At 47.6% G+C, this 20502-nt stretch overlaps 2 pseudogenes; both read left to right on the top strand.

Annotated features, from left to right (window-relative positions):
• Window positions 1-515: 515 nt before the first annotated feature.
• LOC123441892 lies at window positions 516-1132 on the top strand (annotated as a pseudogene).
• Window positions 1133-4124: 2992 nt separating this feature from the next.
• Window positions 4125-4741, top strand: LOC123441891 (annotated as a pseudogene).
• Window positions 4742-20502: the final 15761 nt, after the last annotated feature.

Below are 20502 nucleotides of genomic sequence, written 5' to 3'. Positions count from 1 at the left end.
TTCGGGGCTGTTTGAGACACGGTTAAATCTCTCTCTCTCTCGGCTCAGCCCTGCTCCTCTCCCTCCTCCTCTCTGCCGGCGCTTGGCGAAGCCCTGCCGGGAGACCTTGTCTCTCCACCGAAAGCAAGCCGTCGTGTTGCTGGACTTCTTCCCCAACCTCTCCCTCCTCCTTGCTGGATCAAGGTGCGGGAGACGTCACCGGGCTGCACGTGTGTTGAACGCGGAGGTGCCGTCGTTCGGCACTAGATCGGAATCGCTGCGAGTACGACTCCATCAACCGCGTTCTAGCAACGCTTCCGCTTAGCGATCTTCAAAGGTACGAAGATGCTCTTACCCCTCTCTCGTTGCTGGTCTCTCCATAGGAAGATCTGAATAAGCGTAGGAAAGTTTTTGAATTTATGCTACGTAACCCAACAGGGACAGGTTGTCAGATCTTAACAGCACGTCCTAGTACCTGTTCTTTTGTCGTGTGGATATGTGACCATAATACTTTCATCGACTGGAGTATACTCCTGATGGATCGGTGGGCGGCCACGGCTGCCGGCCCGTCGGTGGAGGCGGGGGCGCCGTCCTACTGGTGCTACAACTGCGAGCGGTTCGTGCGCACGGAGGGGGACGCCGGGCTGGCCTGTCCCGGCTGCGACGGCGGCTTCCTGGAGCAGATGGACGTGCCGCCGCCGCGCAGGGCCGTCGCGCCCGCCATCCTTCGTCCGACGCCGCGCCGCCGCGGACGCGCCCGCCGAGGTCCGGCAACGCCACCAGCGCCACCGGCAGCTTCGAGCTCTTCTACGACGATGGCGCCGGATCCGGCCTCCGCCCGCTGCCCGAGAGCATGTCCGACTTCCTCATGGGCTCTGGCTTCGAGCGCCTCCTCGAGCAGCTCACCCAGATCGAGGCCGGCGGCTTCGGCGCCGTCCGCCCCTGCGACAACCCGCCGGCCTCCAATGTCGCCGTCGAGTCCATGCCCACCGTCGTCGTCGCCGCCTGCCACGTCGGCGCCAACTCCCACTGCGCCATGTGCAAGGAGGCCTTCGAGCTGGGCGACGAGGCCCGGGAGATGCCCTGCAGCCACATGTACCACCAGGACTGCATCCTGCCGTGGCTCGCGCTGCGCAACTCGGGAGCTTCTTGAACACAAGGAGCCACGCGGCGGCCGGGGCGTGGCCGGACGAGACGGAGGATAGGTGGTAGAAGCGGCGGAAGTCCGGGGAGGACATGAGGTGGGACAGGGGACCGGCGACGGAGCGGACGCGGAGCAGCTCCGGGAGCGCGAGGCGGATGAGGATCTGATGGGAGGAGCACACCGGAGTCGCCGAGGAGAGGATAAGGTTTGGGTGGGGAGAGGGCTGTGGTGTGCACTGAGAGTAGAGGATAGGATCGGGTGGGGAGAGGGGGAGTGGGTGAGATTGTGTGGGCGGATCGGGTGGGGGGAGTGGGTGGTTCGGGTGTGTTTTTTTTAAACGAGGTGGGTGAGATTGTGAGGTTTTTCTTTTTTCACGAAATTGTTAGGTTATTTTTTGTAACGAGAGTGGGTGAGGTTTTTTTTATACCGGGAGTATGTTCTTATTTTTCTTTTTTTACCTTTTCTGTGTCTACCATGTTTATTTGTACATTATGGAATATTTGATTCTATTTTGACTACTTCATTCATTCCTAATTATAAATCTTTTTAAATTTTCGAATATAAATAACATATGGATCAAAATGTCTATATGCATCGTACGTAGTGCATAAAAGACATATATTTAGTGATCAAAATGTCCATATGAGCAGGGAATTTTTGGTGTACGATTATTCGTGCGTTGCACGTGCATGCTTATTAGTCACATCCAAACGAACGAAATCGAAACTTATTGTGCGTTGGAGTTGCCCTTAGGGCTTTATTGTTCTTTTTCTTGTTGTTGTGATGACACGAGTGTATGGACGGGAGCTGGTGGATTCGTGGATTCATGTATGAGTATGACACGAGGTTTGTCGACCGTCACGTGTGCATGGGAAAAAACTGGCATACACGTACCTTAGTCAATATGGGCTACTCCCTCCGCTCCTAAATGTATTACTCTTTCTAAGTTCCATTAGAGGGTTATATACGGATCTATATAGATATATTTTCAAGTATAAATTTATTTATTTTGTTTTTAGTAAATTTTTTGAAAAGATTTATATTTAAGAACACAGGAAGTATTCCTTCTATTTCAAAATAAATGTTTTAAGCTGAGTATAATTTTGTATTAGAGCTAGTATAAAGTTAAAATAATTATTTTGGAATGGAGGGGTAGTACCGTAGTATTCCGGTGCAGTTTTGGCTAGAACGCGTGTACACGCACGCTAGACTGTAGCCACCTCCTTTGGCGATGGGAATCGTTTCCCACCCGCGCGCCGGCCGAACCGACGCGACGGTCGCCCTCTCGCGCGCGCGGGCCATTGCAACATTTTTTCCATCCGCACGCTTCTCTGGTCAATGAATGCAACATTTTTGTCTAAATATGTTGCAACCAGCGTTTTTTTGCTGCAAGGATTTTTTTACTATTTTTTGTCTCAGTAAAAAAGCTGCATATACGTTTGCTTGCAACTTCTGTTCGTCGGATTTTTCATTACAATCGATGTTTTTTACTTTTTGCTACAACCGTGTTAATTTTTGCTACAACCGGCATCATGTTTTGTTGCAACCGTTCACTAAAAAAGTTGCATACATGTCACGTAAATATTTGTTACAACTTACGTTTGACTTTTGCTACCACGTACCATCAGCTTCGTTTTTTTGCTACGATCACGTAGATATTTATAGAATATAAAGAACATGAAGACTGCTGACCTGAATATGCACTTCTACTTCCATTTTGGAGGAATATGTCATATTTTGGAGGCGAGCATGTCTAGGCTTCAGCTTAAGTGACTCCTCATCAATATCATCTTTGCCAGACCAAAATACAGGCTTTTCCGGTTTCTCTCTGCCAAACCTGATGACGGCACGCCTCCAACCACCAACAGTTCCTTTCTTTGAGGAATCATAACCTGGCTCGACAGTCACTTCTCCAAGCGAATCAAATAGCTCCGGGAGCCCATGCGAGACAAACTCGTTGTAGGAATTTATCTGATGGCTAATCAGACCAACCTCATCAAAAAATGACCTTGATGCTTCCTTGCAGAACCTCTCTAGGCTTCCCAAGCTCATGTCAATTGGAACTTCTCCATGTGACTTGGAATACTTTCCCTTACCATCACCATTCAAGGATGGTTTCCCATTCATATCAGCATCCACAGAAAGTTGTTTTCTGTCAACATCCATAGAAGACTGTCCATTTGAATCATCCACAGTATGGGATATGCTCTCTTCATTGTCATACAATTCCATGGGGTCCAGCTCAGGCTCAGCGCCGTTTGCTGATTGCCCACTATCGCTTGATGGATCTTCCATTACGCTGATTGCCAACTTCGGAAGACTAACTACACATATCTGTCAGAACACTGAACTAATTATAATCGATCTTTTGTCGTGGTCTCTTCAAATCGAGCTCAAAGATCATAAATACTAATCAGAAATCACGAGGCAGATGAAATAATCTAGCAAAAAGCCGCGCTCGAAGAGGATGAATTCAGGAATAAATAATACCTCTTGGTTGAAATGCTTGGTACTGGTGCTATCATTAGAATGAAGGACCTTTATCGCTACATCCAAGTGATTGATATGGCCCTTGTATACCGTTCCATTAGACCCAATTCCGATCTTGCATGACCTTGCATTATCAATCTCTTCCCAAGTGAACTCTGAGAATGATGTTGTAGCATTATCCACCGTGGCCTGGATCTGACTTAACTAAGCTTCCACTTCCAGGCGTCTCGCAGCTAATTCATTCACCTGATACACATAAATAAGGATCAGAGGTAAGATGATTTAAACATTTCTGCTGAACTGGTAAATTCACCCTTTTTGACAGCAGCCACACCACTGACTTGCGTGAAGAGATGCATCAACAGACTTAAGCTTTAGCTTTTCAAGCTCTCTACTGACATCATGCTGCAATGGGACAGGTTGTCAGATCTTAAGAGCACGTCGTAGTACCTGTTCTTTTGTCGCGTGGATACGTGACCATAATACTTTCATCGACTGGAGTATACTCCCGATGGATCGGTGGGCGGCCACGGCTGCCGGCCCGGCGGTGGCGGCGGGGGCGCCGTCCTACTGGTGCTACAACTGCGAGCGGTTCGTGCGCACGGAGGGGGACGCCGGGCTGGCCTGTCCCGGCTGCGACGGCGGCTTCCTGGAGCAGATGGACGCGCCGCCGCCGCGCAGGGCCATCGCGCCCGCCATCCTTCGTCCGACGCCGCGCCGCCGCGGACGCGCCCGCTGACGTCCGGCCACGCCACCAGCGTCACCAGCAGCTTCGAGCTCTTCTACAACGACGGCGCCGGATCCGGCCTCCGCCCGCTGCCCGAGAGCATGTCCGACTTCCTCATGGGCTCCGGCTTCGAGCGCCTCCTCGAGCAGCTCGCCCAGATCGAGGCCGGCGGCTACGGCGCCGTCCGCCCCTGCGACAACCCGCCGGCCTCCAATGCCGCCGTCGAGTCCATGCCCACCGTCGTCGTCGCCGCCTGCCACGTCGGCGCCGACTCCTACTGCGTTGTCTGCAAGGAGGCCTTCGAGCTGGGCGACGAGGCCCGGGAGATGCCCTGCAGCCACATGTACCACCAGGACTGCATCCTGCCGTGGCTCGCGCTGCGCAACTCGAGAGCTTCTTGAACACAATGAGCCACGCGGCAGCCGGGGTGTGGCCGGACGAGACGGAGGATAGGTGGTAGAAGCGGCGGAAGTCCGGGGAGGAGATGAGGTGGGACAGGGGACGGGAGACGGAGCGGACGCGGAGCTGCTCCGGGAGCGCGAGGCGGATGAGGATCTGATGGGAGGAGCACACCGGAGTCGCCGAGGAGAGGATAAGGTTTGGGTGGGGAGAGGGTGTGGTGTGCACTGAGAGGAGAGGATAGGATCGGGTGGGGAGAGGGGGGTGGGTGAGATTGTGTGGGGGGATCGGGTGGGGGCGAGTGGGTGGTTCGGGTGTGTCTTTTTTTTTAAACGAGGTGGGTGAGATTGTGAGGTTTTTCTTTTTTCACGAAATTGTTAGGTTATTTTTTATAACGAGAGTGGGTGAGGTTTCTTTTATACCGGGAGTATGTTCTTATTTTTCTTTTTTTACCTTTTCTGTGTCTATCATGTTTATTTGTATATTATGGAATATTTGATTCAATTTTGACTACTTCCTCCATTCCTAATTATAAATCTTTTTAAATTTTCGAATATAAATAACATATGGATGAAAATGTCTATATGCATCCGTACGTAGTGCATAAAAGACATATATTTAGTGACCAAAATGTTCATATGAGCAGGGAATTTTTGATGTACGATTATTCGTGCGTTGCACGTGCATGCTTATTAGTCACATCCAAACGAACGAAATCTAAACTAATTGTGCGTTGGAGTTGCCCTTACGGCTTTATTGTTCTTTTTCTTGTTGTTGTGATGACACGAGTGTATGGACGGGAGCTGGTGGATTCGTGGATTCATGTATGAGTATGACACGAGGTTTGTCAACCGTCACGTGTGCATGGAAAAAAACTGGCATACACGTACCTTAGTCAATATGGGCTACTCCCTCCGCTCCTAAATGTATTACTCTTTCTAAGTTCCATTAGAGGGTTATATACAGATGTATATAGATATATTTTAAAGTATAAATTTATTTATTCTGTTTTTAATAAAATTTCTAAAAAGATTTATACTTAAGAACAGAGAAAGTATTCCTTCTATTTTAAAATAAATGTTTTAAGCTGAGTATAATTTTGTATTAGAGCTAGTATAAAGTTAAAATAATTATTTTGGAACGGAGGGGTAGTACCGTAGTATTCCGGTGCAGTTTTGGCTAGAGCGAGCGTACACGCACGCTAGACTGTAGCCACCTCCTTTGGCGATGGGAATCGTTTCCCACCCGCGCGCCGGCCGAACCGACGCGCCGGTCGCCCTCTCGCGCGCGCGGGCCGTTGCAACATTTTTTCCATCGGCACGCTTCTCTGGTCAATGAATGCAACATTTTTCGTCTAAATATGTTGCAACCAGCGTTTTTTTTCTGCAAGGTTTTTTTTACTATTTTTTGTCTTTGTAAAAAAGCTGCATATACGTTTGGTTGCAACTTCTGTTCGTCAGATTTTTCATTACAATCGATGTTTTTTACTTTTTGCTACAACCGTGTTAATTTTTGCTACAACCGGCATCATGTTTTGTTACAACCGTTCACTAAAAAAGTTGCATACACGTCACGTAAAATTTTTTACAACTGACGTTTGACTTTTGCTACCACGTACCACCAGCTTCGTTTTTTTGCTACAATCACGTAGATTTTCTTTTTGCTACAAATTTTGTTTTTTGTTGCAACTGTTGAAAAATTGCTGCATCGCATCGAAATTTTGTTGCATAGGGAGAAAAATATTGCATGCGGATCCAACAATACGGACGACGCGGGGTTGGTGGATCCTGCGGCTCGCGTGCGGCCAACCGAAAGTTTAAGTCGACGCGCCGACGCAGATCAGTCCCCTTTGGCGATTGATAGTTTTTGGGCACTTCTCTGCCACCGAGCATTGCAACGGTGGAAAAGCAGTGAATAAATGGTAGAAGGCGTGGCTCGGTCGATTGTCCAAAGAGCACTCCGGTTCAGATAGACCAGTCTATGGTGGCGGTGACAGTAGTAGTACGAGTGCTGAAAATCCAATTCGGTGCCCGGTGAACAGTACCACAATCTAAAATAATAAAAATAAACTGAATTTTTGAAACCAAAATGTGCATGTACGTGATGTTCGTGTAATATTTCGTGAAGTTTAGACGTTTGAATAGCACATGGCGAAAAAACAAATCCAGGCTTGAAACAAAGTTATTTTTCAAATGTTTATGTTAAACTTGAATTTGTTTTTTTATCATGAGCTCCTGTAATGTTCAAACTTTTTAAAATCAGGCACGGATATCATGCACTAAAACATCTTTTGCCATAAAAAAATCATTTTTTTAGAATTTGTTTTCTATTTAAATCTCATTACTGTTCACTTTCACTCCGGGACTCAAAATTCATGTCCGAAGTCATGGCTCTCTTTTTCGGACAATTATTTTGTTCTGATCTTTTGTACTAACAAATTTTAAAATTGACCTCACTTAATAATGTTTAAATCTGACCTCTATTGATGGCGTTAACATACTTTGCGTCTTGTTTGCATGGGAGACACCAAGGTTCGTCGCGTATGGTATGTATCTGCATGATCGGCTGACCCATTAACTCTCTGACGTGGCAAAGGGCAAGACGTCACGGACGCTGACGTCTGGTCCTGGAACAGACGTCAAGGACCCTGATGTGTGGTACCACACGCTAGGGACCCTGACATTTGGCCCTGGACCAGACGCCAAAAACCCTCACGTCTCGTACCAAACGTCAAGGACCTTGGCGTTTGGATAGCATGGCACATATTATCAAATTGTTTCTGTGATCTGGTGGGATCAGACGTCAAGATTCTTAGCGTTTGGTTACTTACCAGGACCATACGCCAGGGTGCCTGGCGTCTTCCCCTTTGCTACGTCACCTAAACAACGGGTCAATCGATCGTGTGGACCACATGCTAGACGTCATGAATCGTGACGTTGTGCAACCTAGATGTGAGGGATGTTGACGTCACCAAAAAAGATCAGATTTGATTCTTTTTTAAAAGTGAGGTTAATTCTAAAATTTGTTATTCAAAAGATCAAAACAAAAAAATATCTCTCTTTTACGGAGGAGGCCATAACTTCTAAGGCCAACTCCCGCACGCGACCCCATCCGGACGTCCGTTTCTCCCGGATTCTGTTCGTTTGGGCCACAATGGGGCTGTCCATGACCGGGTCGGTACGCCCAACATGCGACCGCACCTCAAATCATCCGGCATTTAAAAATAATTGGAATAAACAAAAAATGCCAGAAAAATGTAATTAAAACGCAAACATTAATAAAAACATTGTTCAACGGCCCCACGGCACAGAGTCCTTAATTAACATAATTGAAAAACAGATAAAATGTGCCGCCCCGCGCTGCTACCGTGCCCGTCGCCGTCTTCAGGCGCCGCCGTTGTCGTCATCGTCACCAGTGAGGTCGATGTACGACGGCATCGTCCAGAGGTGGGCCGACGGCCCCTAGAAGGTTGGCGGCGCTCGCGGGGCCTGCACCACCTTGCCCCGCGGCGATGACTCGTGCTCCGGTGACTGCGGCGACATGAGGCACCAAGGCTCGGCCCACGCTCCATGGGCCTCGTCGGGGGAACGTGGCCACTGGCTGCTCCTCGTGCACCTCCTCCTTCATCGCCACGGGATGCTCCTCCAGCCCCACGCACTGGCGCTGATCGTATGTGTTCATGGAATCCTCCATGACACCCTGGACGAGTCGGGCCTCCTGCTCTTCGGTCATGCGAGGAGGGGGTGGTGGCGACGGAAAGGGCGACGACGACGGGTCGGCGTCAGGCCGCGCACCCGCATACGCCCCGCGCACCTAGGGAGTGTTCGGAGGGCACGCCCGTCGATGTGCACGTGCCCGCCGCGGGCTGTTGTGATCGCCGGCAAAATAGGACGTGTGTCGCACGTCGCGCTCATCACGGAACCAAGTGTCCCAGAGGGGGAATCCACGGCGTACCTCGGGTCATAGTAGAGGTCGTCGGGGAGGCGGCGTCAGCGGCGTTGGATCTCATCTCGGCGGGCACGACCGCTCATTGGCACCGGCGGGATCGGCACCCGATCGATGGATAGGTGCTAGTTGTTCGGCAACTGGACATCGCTCCAGGGGAGCGACATCCTTGTCTCCCAATAGCGGCAGCACACATCCGCATGGACGTACTGCCGGGAGCGCGTCGGGGCGCCCGGAGGGGCAATGGAGAAGGATGTCGGAGCAGGCCGTGGCAGAGGAGAAGAACGGCGTGGCTCGCTTTCGACGTGGCGGCGGACGAACGAGGACCCAGCCTCGTGGTCGTGCGCCCCCTTCCCCTTGCCGCCAGTGCTACATCACCCCATTGCTGCCAACGGACGGAGCGCTCGAGGGAGTGGAGAGAAAGCTAGGGTTTGGTGTCGGTCCCGAGGAGGCAATGGAGTGGGCGCGTGCACTGTGTCGGTCCATGGCTTCCCCATTTAAGAAGGACGTCGACCGCCCGCCTGAGTGGATGACAGGCAGGGCCTACCGGACGTGCGCAGTAAATACGGACGGTGGGAGGCAGGTGGCCGCCTGCCATGCGTCCCCGGCACGGACGAGAGAAGGACCCAAAGTGGCGCTTTTTTACGTCGGAAATGAATCGGATCGGACACGAAACGAACAAGGTGCGTCTAGGGCGACACGTCCTGAACCATAAGGTTTGTCCGTTTTGCCTTAAATGAACAGAGCCCGATCGAATGGGATCGTGCGCTAGCGCGCGACCCCATCATGTCCGCACGCGTCCGTTTGGGGTAAAACGGACGAAGCAGACGGCCCAGCGCGCGGGAGCAAACGGACTTTTTTCCGTTTTGTGTCCGCTTTCGACCCATTCCCAGCCCAACTTTGCGCCGATTTTGGATGAAACGGACAGCGCGCGGATGGGCGGGACGCGCGCGCTTGTCGGTGGCACAAAGGAACCCCCCCTTTGGTGACATTTCCTCCCAAACCCTCCCACGTCCCGCCGTCCCACTCTCTCCCTCGTCTATGCCCGACGCCCAACCGAATACCGGCGGCTCGTCGACCCGCCCGAAATGGCCAAGAAGAAGAAGGCCAAGGCGCCAAGGAAGCCGCGGGCGAAGTGCACGCCGAAGGAGATCGCCAAGTTAGACGCGGAATCGGCGAAGAGGAGGAACCGGAGGGCGGTCGTGAAGGACAACGCCGCCGCGCGCAAGTTCGCTGCCGAGCGCGATGCGATGGAGGCCGCGCGGCGCAAGGCCGAGGTCGAGGAGAAGGAGGCCATCGTCAACAAAGCGCACGTCCTCCTCATGCTTGGCATTTGTAGTTCGGCCGGTTTCTCTGCGTCGGCCGTCGGCCCCATGAGCACATGCTCGTCGGTCGCCCGGTCTCCGCACTGCCAGTCGCGGACAACGCCTATGTCACCCGGCTTCCCCCCGCCAAGGCACGACGCCCACACCCGTTTCTCGAGGTTGCTGGACGTGAGCGTGGTTGCGCCTTCCACCCCACGCCCCTCGGCCTTCATCGACCTCAACGTCACACTTGGGTCCAGCATGAGACTTTGCATGGCATGATGTCTCAAAAGGACATGAGGGACGAGAAGAAGCGACAAAGCAAGGACGAGCAAATGAAGCAATACCTGGAGCTTCAAAGGAAGAAGCTTGAGATGGAGGAGGCGGCCAAGAAGAGGAAGATCGACGTGGAGGAGGCGACCCGGCAAAGGCAGCTCGACATCGAGGTCGCCAATGTCGAGGCCAGGAAGAGGCAGCTCGACATCGAGGTCACCAATGCCACAACCAAAGCGAAGGAGGTGACCCTTGCGATCATGAGCGTGGACTTGACCAAGATGAGCGAGAAGACGAGGAGCTGGTTCGAGGACAGGCAGAAGGAGATGTTCGGCGCCGACGGCGTGAACTAGGTCGTCCGATCGGCGGTGACCGTTCTTTTTTGGAGGCTGGCATGGGTGCCGCCCATTGGGCCGCTGGCTGTGTGCCGGCGAGAAACAGATTCATTTTGGAGGCTCGCTGTGTTGCCGCCCGCTGGCTGTGTTGCCGCGAACAAAACTATTCATTTTGGAGGCTCGCTGTATTGCCGGCCGCTGGCTTTGTTGTCGACGAGGACGTGTAGGCCACTGGATGTGTTGCCGGCGTGAACTAGGGTCGCTGGCGTGAACTAGGCCGCTGATATTTAAAAAAATGTTTTTTTGGAGGCGGACAAGCTGGGGCCAAAGGATGCGGCCGCGCGCTGAACGCACGCCACCGCATCGCAGGACAGCCCCGGACACGACCCATCGCCCTATCCAAACAGACAAAATTCAAACAAAACAGACGCCAATTTAAAATCACGCGGTGAAGTTGGCCTAAAAGAAACTTCTTGAGACGCCACACTCTGCCATGGGGAAAGGCAGGCAGCATCGACAGCGCATTGGCTGTCCACGAGCAGGGCTATGCATGGCACGTGGACGTCCCGTCGGCCAGCGAGACCGGCAGCAAGAAGAGTTACTGGCCCTGTTTGGATACTCTAACTCGGTTAGAGGTTAGAGTTAGATTCTAACTCTACACTAACCTTGAACTAACTCTAGACTAACCTTGAACTAACTCTAACCAAAAAGGTGTTTGGATGGAAGGGTTAGATTGCTAATAAATGCACTTTTTCCAATTATTTGGCTTCTTTATCTAGGATTTTGTGTGATGGAGGTGAGAGAAAAGTAACTTTTTCTGGGCCCCACCTAACTCTAACCCAAAAAAGCAACTCTTGGGTGGGTTAGATTTTTTGGATAGGTTAGATGCATCTAACTAACTCTAACTCATCCTGTTTGGATTTTTGAGGGTTAGATGAGTTCAATTTAACCAACTCTAACTCTAACTCTAGAATCCAAACAGAGCCACTGAAGGTGATTACTTTGGACTCCACGCCTGCTGCGTGTCGTTGTCAGCTTCTTCGAGCTAGGCCGAGGGCCCAATGATGCCTGGTTGTTCGTGGTTGGGTACATCAGTATGTACTCCGCGACCATAGACTGGTCTATCTGAATTGAAGTAAGAGTATTGCACGGAGTTTTTTTTAACACAGACACAAATGGTTATATACACACGCCTACCGTGGTAAATCTAGAAAAATAATGAAGGATGGACTTAAAGTTAACAACCAGAAAACTAGGAAACTTTGGAAGGAAAAATAGTAGTCTTCTGCTGATTCAATATTTTGGAGGGCGTGCCCAATAGATTCGCATCTGTGCGCATATGAACGAATATACACGTGCGCATATGAATGAATATACATACACCTAACTCTTTGAGCATTTTTAAGAGATTGAGCCGGTATATCATATTAAGATTTACGAAGTCATTATAGACGCTTTGTCGTTGGTGGAAACGTCTCCTTCAACTAAATGCGTATCACTGAAAATTCTAAAATAAATTCAGAAATAAATGTGAGCACCGGGGCTTAAATCCTGATGGACTGGAAATACCATAGTTCCTCTAGCCATCCAATCACACGTTGGTTCACGAATTCAAACATGAACCGTTAGAGCAACTTCAATCGTGTAACTCAAACAAACACGCGGTTTGCTTGCGTTTTGTCAATTTGGATCAACATGTTCGTCCCCTTTTTCGTTGGAGTCGACCGTGCGTTCAATTTGCCGATCTATTCTTTATCAGTGTGATAAGCTAGCGCTTATTTTCTACATATGTATAAAATTTAATCCTAGATTAACATAGTTTAATAAAAATATAAATATTGCATAGTTCAGTAACCACATGAATAATTCATAGTTTAAAGCCAAATAAACATTAAATTGTCTCAAATACATTTAAAAAAAGGTTGTTAATATATCTATTGGTTGCCAACATGAACCCACATATGTCCAATCAAATTATTTTGTAAGTGCACGTGAGTTTTTCAATCATGCATCTGATGATGAAATTCGGTGAATAGTGCAAAAGTCATTCATGCTCACGCACAACATTATCACCCTGAAAATGAAACCCTTGATCGTAGAGATATTCTAGGCGCTCATCCTTTACGATCATGTTGTACATGATCACATAAGCAGTCATCACCTCCTAAAGTTTGTGGATACTCCAAGTTCTTGAAGGATACGAAACAATGCCTCATCGAAATTGCAGAACGCCAAAGGCACGCTCCACATCCTTCCTAGTACTCTATTGCTTTTGAGCAAATCTCTTTCTCTTCTCTGTTATAGGGTGTGGACACATACTGTAAGCTAGATAGTATCCATTGTTGTATTGGTGGCCATTGATCTCAACATTGACCTCCAGGCAATTACCTACTGTCATCCTAACAAACACCGGAGAGCACCGGAGCACATTGATATCGTTGTAAGATCTAGCAATGCCAAAGAAAGAGTACCAAATCCACAAATCTTGGGAAGCAACTGCGTCAAATATGATAGTGCAAGTTTGGACATTGCCCTTATACTGCCACTGTCAAGAAGAAGGACAAATTTTTCACTTCCAATGCATACAATCTATGCTACCAAGTATCCCGGGACCCTCTGCTAGCATTGATTGCCATTCACCATGTCATATCAGCACGAGTTGGCTCTCTCAAGTACTCCGCATTGGGGAATGTTGCATGGGACCTATCATGGTGATGTCCATCTATAGGGGAGAGTGGATCTACGTACCCTTGTAGATCGCTAAGCGGGAAGCGTTAAGAAACGCGGTTGATGTAGTAGTACAGCTTCGTGATTCAAATCACCGTCGTCCCACGATCCGTCCCACGATCCGTTCTGATCTAGCGCCGAACGGACGACACCTCCATGTTCAGCATACGTACAGCTCGACGATGATCTTAGCCTTCTTGATCCAGCAAGCAAGACGAAGAAGTAGATGAGTTCTCCGGCAGCGTGATGACGCTCCAGTGGTGGTGACGATCTACTCCTGCAGGGCTCTGCACGAGCTCCGTAGAAATCCGATCTAGAGGTAAAACTATGTGGAATAGGCTAGAGTTGCACGTGGCAAAGTTGTGTCTCAAAAAGCCCTAAACCACCAATATATATAGGAGGAGGGGAGGGACTAGCCTTGGGGCACAAGGGCCCCAAGGGTGCGCCGGCCGCAAGGGAGGAGGAGGACTCCTCCTCCAATTCGGTTTGGGAAGGAGGAGTCCTCCTCTTCCTTCCCACCTCCTTCTTTCCTTTTTTTCCTTTTCCTTTGATATTTTTATATGTGGCGCCATAGCCCTCATTGGGCTGACTCCACCAGCCCACTAAGGACTTGGTGCGCCATCCTAGGGCTTTGGGCTCACTCCCGGGTGGGTGGGCCCCTTCCGGTAAACACCCGGAACCCATTCGTCACTCCCAATACACTGCCAGAAATGCCCGAAACTTTCCGGTGACAAAATGAAACCATCCTATATATCAATCTTTGTTTCCGGACAATTACGGAAACCCTCGTGACGTCCGTGATCTCATCGGGGACTCCGAACAACATTTTTTAACCACACATATAACTCAACTACACTAAAACACCATCGAACCCTAAGTGTGCAGACCCTGCGGGTCCGAGAACTATGTAGACATGATCCGAGACACTCCTTTGTCAATATCCAATAGCGGGACCTGGATGCCCATATTGGATCCTACATATTCTCCGAAGATCTTATCGATTGAACCTTAGTGCCAAGGATTCATATAATCCCGTATGTCATTCCCTTTGTCCTTCGGTATGATGCTTGCCCGAGATTCGATCGTCGGTATCCGCATACCTATTTCAATCTTGTTATAGGCAAGTCCCTTTTCTCGTTCCGTAATACAAAATCCCGTGACTTACACTTAGTCACATTGATTGCAAGGCTTGTGTGTGATGTTGTATTATCGAGTGGGACCCGAGATACCTCACCGTCACACGGAGTGACAAATCCCAGTCTTGATCCATACTAACACAAAGGGCACATTCGGAGATACCTGTAGAGCACCTTTATGGGCACCCAATTATGTTGCGACGTTTGATGCACACAAGGTATTCCTCCGGTGCAAGTGAGTGATACGTCCATTTTGCATCATGTTTTCATGTTGATATTTATCGCTTCTTTGGTTGTTATTTCACTTCACGGTACAATTCTTATGCCTTTTCTCTCTTATTTTGCAAGGTTTACATGAAGAGGGAGAATGCCGGCAACTGGAATTCTGGCCTGAAAGTGGGCAAAGTTGAGATACCTATTCTGCGGATTTTTTTCCCGATTTATCAAAAATACTAGGCCGACGAAGTGCCAGAGGGGGGCGTGCAGGTGGACACAAGGCTGCATGGTGCGACCACCACCCCAGGCCGCGCCATGAGGGCTTGTGGGCAACCTGCAGGCCCACTTACCCCCATCTTTTGCTATATGAAGGGTTTCGTCTAGGAAAAAATAAAGGAGGAGCTTTTTCATGGTTTCGCCGCCGCCACGAGGCGGAACTTGAGCAGAACCAATCTAGAGCTCCGGCAGGACGATCCTGCCGGGGAAACTTCCCTCCCGGAGGGGGAAATTGTCGCCATCGTCATCACCAACGCTCCTCTCATCAGAGGGGACTCGTCACCATCAACATCTTCATCAGCACCATATCATCTCCAAACCCTAGCTCATCACTTGTAACCAATCTCCGTCTCGTGACTCCGATTGGTACTTGTAAGGTTGCTAGTAGTGTTGATTACTCTTTGTAGTTGATGCTAGTTGGATTATTTGGTGGAAGAGTTTATGTTCAGATCCTTGATGCTACTCATTACCTCTCTGGTCATGAATATGATTATGCTTTGTGATTAGTTACTTTTGTTCCTGAGGACATGGGATAAGTCATGCTAATAGTAGTCATGTGAATTTGGTATTCGTTCAGTAATTTAATGTGTTGTATGTTGTTTTTCCTCTAGTGGTGTTATGTGAACGTCGACTACATAACACTTCACCATTATTTGGGCCTAGAGTAAGGCATTGGGAAGTAGTAAGTAGATGATGGGTTGCTAGAGTGACAGAAGCTTAAACCCTAGTTTTTGTGTTACTTCGTAAGGGGTTGATTTGGATCGATTAGTTTAATGCTATGGTTAGACTTTGTCTTAATTCTTATTTCTTAGTTGCGGATGCTTGCGAGAGGGGTTAATCATAAGTGGGATGCTTGTCCAAGTAAGGGCAGTACCCAAGCGCAGGTCCACCCACATATCAAACTATCAAAGTAACGAATGCGAATCATATGAACATGGTGAAACTAGCATGACAGAAATTCCCGTGTGTCCTCGGGAGCGTTTTTCCTCCTATAAGACTTTGTCCAGGCTTGTCCCTTGCTACAAAAGGGATTGGGCCACTTTGCTGCACCGTTGCTACTTTTGTTACTTGTTGCTTGCTACGAATCATCTCACTACACAATCACTTGTTACCGATAATTTCAGTGCTTGCAGATATTTCCTTGCTGAAAACCACTTGTCAGATCCTTCTGCTCCTCGTTGGGTTCGACACTCTTACTTATCGAAAGGACTACGATTGATCTCCTATACTTTTGGGTCATCAAGACTCTTTTCTGGCGCCGTTGCCAGGGAGCGAAGCGCCTTTGGTAAGTGGAACTTGCTAAGGAAACATTCATATAGTGTGCTGAAATTTATTGTCACTTGTCACCATGGATACTAATCCTTTGAGGGGCTTGTTCGGCGTATCTTCACCTCGAACGGAAGCACAAATAGTTGCTCCTCAACCTGCTGCACCTACTGAAAATATTTGCTTTGAATTTCCTTCGGGTATGCTTGAGAAACTGCTAGCTAATCCTTTTACAGGAGATGGAACATCACATCGAGACTTGCATCTTATCTATGTAGATGAAGTTTGTGGTTTATTTAAGCTTGCAGGTGTGCCCGAGGATGAGGTCAAGAAGAAGGTCTTTCCTTTATCTTTGAAGGATAAGGCGTTGACATGGTATAGGCAATGTGATGATACTGGATCATGGGACTACAATCGGTTGAAATTGGAATTTCATCAAAAGCTTTATCCTATGCATTTAGTACATCGTGATCAGAATTATATTTATATTTTTTGGCCTCGTGTCAGAGAAAGTATTTCTCAAGCTTGGGGGAGGCTTAAATCAATTCTATATTCATGCCCCAATCATGAGCTCTCGAGAGAAATTATCATTCAGAACTTCTATGCTCGGCTTTCTCATGATGATCGCACCATGCTTGACACTTCTTGTACAGGTTCTTTTATGAAGAGAGATATTGACTTCAAATGGAATTTATTGGAGAGAATTAAACGCAACTCTGAAGATTGGGAGCTTCAAGAAGGTAAGGATTTAGGTATGAATTTCACATTTGATTGCGTTAAATCATTTGTTGAGACAAATACCTTTAGTGATTTTAACGCTAAGTATGGACTTGACTCTGAGATAGTAGCTTCGTTGTGTGAATCCTTTGCTGCTCATATTGATCTCCCCAAAGAAAAGTGGTTTAAATATCATCCTCCTTTAGAAGTCAATGTATTTAAACCCACTCCAGTTGAAGAGAAAGTCATTGCCTATAATGATCATGTTGTTCCCAGTGCTTACATTGAGAAACCACCTTTCCCTATTAGGATAAAGGATCATTCTAAAGCTTCAACTGTGATACGTAGAGGCTATATTAGAACACCTACACCCCCTGAGCAAATTAGAGTTCAACCTAGCATTGCTATTAGCAAAGATATTCTGTCCGACAATGTTGAGGGACATAATATTCACTTCTATGAAGATGCTGCTAGAATTGCTAAACCTCACGCTAGAGACAACACATAGGCCTGTTGTTGGCATGCCTGTGGTTTCTGTTAAGATAGGAGATCATTGTTATCATGGCTTATGTGATGTGGGTGCTAGTGTTAGTGCAATACCTCAATCCTTATATGATGAAATCAAAGATGAGATTGCACCTGTTGAGATAGAGCCCATTGATGTCACTATTCAGCTTGCCAATAGAGATACTATCTGCCGTGCGGGAATTGTTAGGGATGTTGAAGTCTTGTGTGGTAAAACGAAGTATCCTGTTGATTTCCTCGTTCTTGCTACCGCACAAGATAGCTTTTGTCCCATCATATTTCGCAGACCTTTTCTCAATACTGTCAATGCTCATATTGATTGTGAGAAGCAAACTGTCACTGTTGGCTTTGAAGGTGTGTCACATGAGTTCAGTTTCTCTAAGTTTGGTAGACAACCTCATGAAAAGGAGTTGCCTAGTAAGGATGAAACTATTGCCTTAGCTTCTATTGCCGTGCCTCCTACTGATCCCTTAGAGCAATACTTGGTTGAGCACGAAAATGATATGCATATGGATGAAAGGGATGATATAGATAGAGTCGTCTTAGAACAATATCCTATCCTTAATAATAACCTGCCTGTTGAACTGCTTCGGGATCCACCTCCACCAAAGGGTGATCCTGTGTTTGAGCTTAAACAGTTGCCTAATACTCTTAAGTATGCCTATCTTGATGAAAAGGAGATATATCCTGTTATTATTAGTGCTAGCCTCTCCGAGCATGAAGAAAAGAAGTTATTAAAAACTCTGAGGAAGCATCGTGCTACTATTGGATATACTCTTGATGATCTTAAGGGCATTAGTCCTACCCTATGCCAGCACGAGATTAAAACTGATCCTGACTTCAAACGAGTTGCTGATCATCAAAGGAGATTGAATCCTAAGATGAAAGAAGTCGTAAGAAAAGAAATACTAAAGCTCCTGGAAGCAGGTATCATTTATCCTGTTGCCATGATCAAAAGAGTGAGAATAGAACAAAAGCATAAAAGATCATGTAATGATCTTATGGGAAGTGATGGCTTCACATATAAAAAGAATGAGGATTGAAACTTGTTGAGTGTAGGCAAACATAGACCTTGGTCATTGTTGCAATTAATAGGAAGTGATAAAGAAGGAGAGGTTCACATATAAATATGTCATCTCTGACACCATCTATGATTGTGAACACTCACCAAACTATTGCATGCCTAGAAGTAGATGTTGGACAAGGAAGACAACGTAATGAATTGTGTTTGCTTGGCTCTGAACAATGTTATATGATTAGATATCCCTTAGCATGTGACGATTGCTTCCACCTCATATTAGCCAAACCTCCCGCACCAAGTAGAGATACTACTTGTGCATCCATAAACCTTCAAACCAGTTTTGCCATGAGTGTCCACCATACCTACCTATCGATTGAATAAGATCCCTCAAGTAAGTTGTCATCGGTGCAAGCAATAAAAATTGCTCTCTAATATGTATGATCTATTAGTGTGTGGAAAATAAGCTTTATACGAACCTATGATGAGGAAGACATAAAAGCGACAGACTGCATAATAAAGTTCTTTATCACAGGAGGCAATATAAAGTGACGTTCCTCCGCACAAAGAGGACACGCATCCAAACCTCAAAAGCGCATGACAACCTCTGCTTCCCTCTATGAAGGGCCTATCTTGTACCTTTACTTTTTGCCCTTGAAAGAGTCATGGTGATCATCACCAATTCCCTATTTCCCCTTTGTCTTGGCTACCGTCATATGCTTGGAAAAGATCTATATTCATATGTCAACTTGGAGGTAGGCATTCATGAATTTTTATTGTTGACATTACCCTTGAGGTAAACAGTTGGGAGGCAAAACTGTAAGCCCCTATCTTTCTCTGTGTTCAGCTGAAACTTTGATCTCATGAGTACCACGTGAGTTGTAGCAATTGTAGAGAACGAAAGAATGATTGAGTATGTGGATTTGCTTTACAAGCTCTTATTTGACTCTTTCTGATGTTGTGATAAATTGCAATTGCTTCAATGACTAAAGGCTATCGGTTGTTACTTCTCGGTAAGGTTCTTGATCCATGCTTTACTTTGTGAAGGAATTATCACTTTAGCATGAGAGATTATATGTTGGTATTGTTGTTCTGATCTTGATCATGATGCATGCATGTTCGTATCTTGTTTTGTCGACACCTCTCTCCCTAAACATGTGGACATATTTATTGAGCTAGGCTTTCGCTTGAGGACAAGCGAGGTCTAAGCTTGGGGATTTGATACGTCCATTTTGTGTCATGTTTTCATGTTGATATTTATCGCTTCTTTGTCTATTATTTCACTTCACGGTACAATTCTTATGCCTTTTCTCTCTTATTTTGCAAGGTTTATATGAAGAGGGAGAATACCGGCAACTGGAATTTTGGCCTGAAAGTGGAGCAAAGTTGAGATACCTATTATGCGCAACTCCAAACGCCATAAAAACCAACTAGGATTTTTTCTCGATTTATCAAAAATACTGGGTCGAAGAAGTGCCACAGGGGGGGTGTGCAGGTGGCCACAAGCCTGCACGGCGCGGCCACCTCCCAGGCCGCGCCATGAGGGCTTGTGGGCAGCCTGCAGGCCCACTTGGCCCCCTCTTTTGCTATATGAAGGGTTTCGTCCAGGAAAAAATAAAGGAGGAGCTTTTTCATGGCTTCACCGCCGCCACGAGGCGGAACTTGAGCACAACCAATCTAGAGCTCCGACAGGACGATCCTGCCGGGGAAACTTCCCTACCGGAGGGGGAAATCGTCGCCATCGTCATCACCAACACTCCTCTCATCGAAGGGGACTCGTCACCATCAACATCTTCATCGGCACCATCTCATCTCCAAACCCTAGTTCATCACTTGTAACCAATCTCCATCTCGCGACTCCGATTGGTACTTGTAAGGTTGCTAGTAGTGTTGATTACTCTTTGTAGTTGATGCTAGTTGGATTATTTGGTGGAAGAGTTTATGTTCAGATCCTTGATGCTACTCATTACCTCTCTGGTCATGAATATGATTATGCTTTGTGAGTAGTTACTTTTGTTCCTGAGG

This window comes from Hordeum vulgare, chromosome 3H (assembly GCF_904849725.1).
Source record: "Hordeum vulgare subsp. vulgare chromosome 3H, MorexV3_pseudomolecules_assembly, whole genome shotgun sequence".
NCBI classification, from domain to species: domain Eukaryota; kingdom Viridiplantae; phylum Streptophyta; class Magnoliopsida; order Poales; family Poaceae; genus Hordeum; species Hordeum vulgare.
Note: the sequence above shows the minus strand (reverse complement) of the source record. Positions and strands in the feature narration are given on the sequence as shown.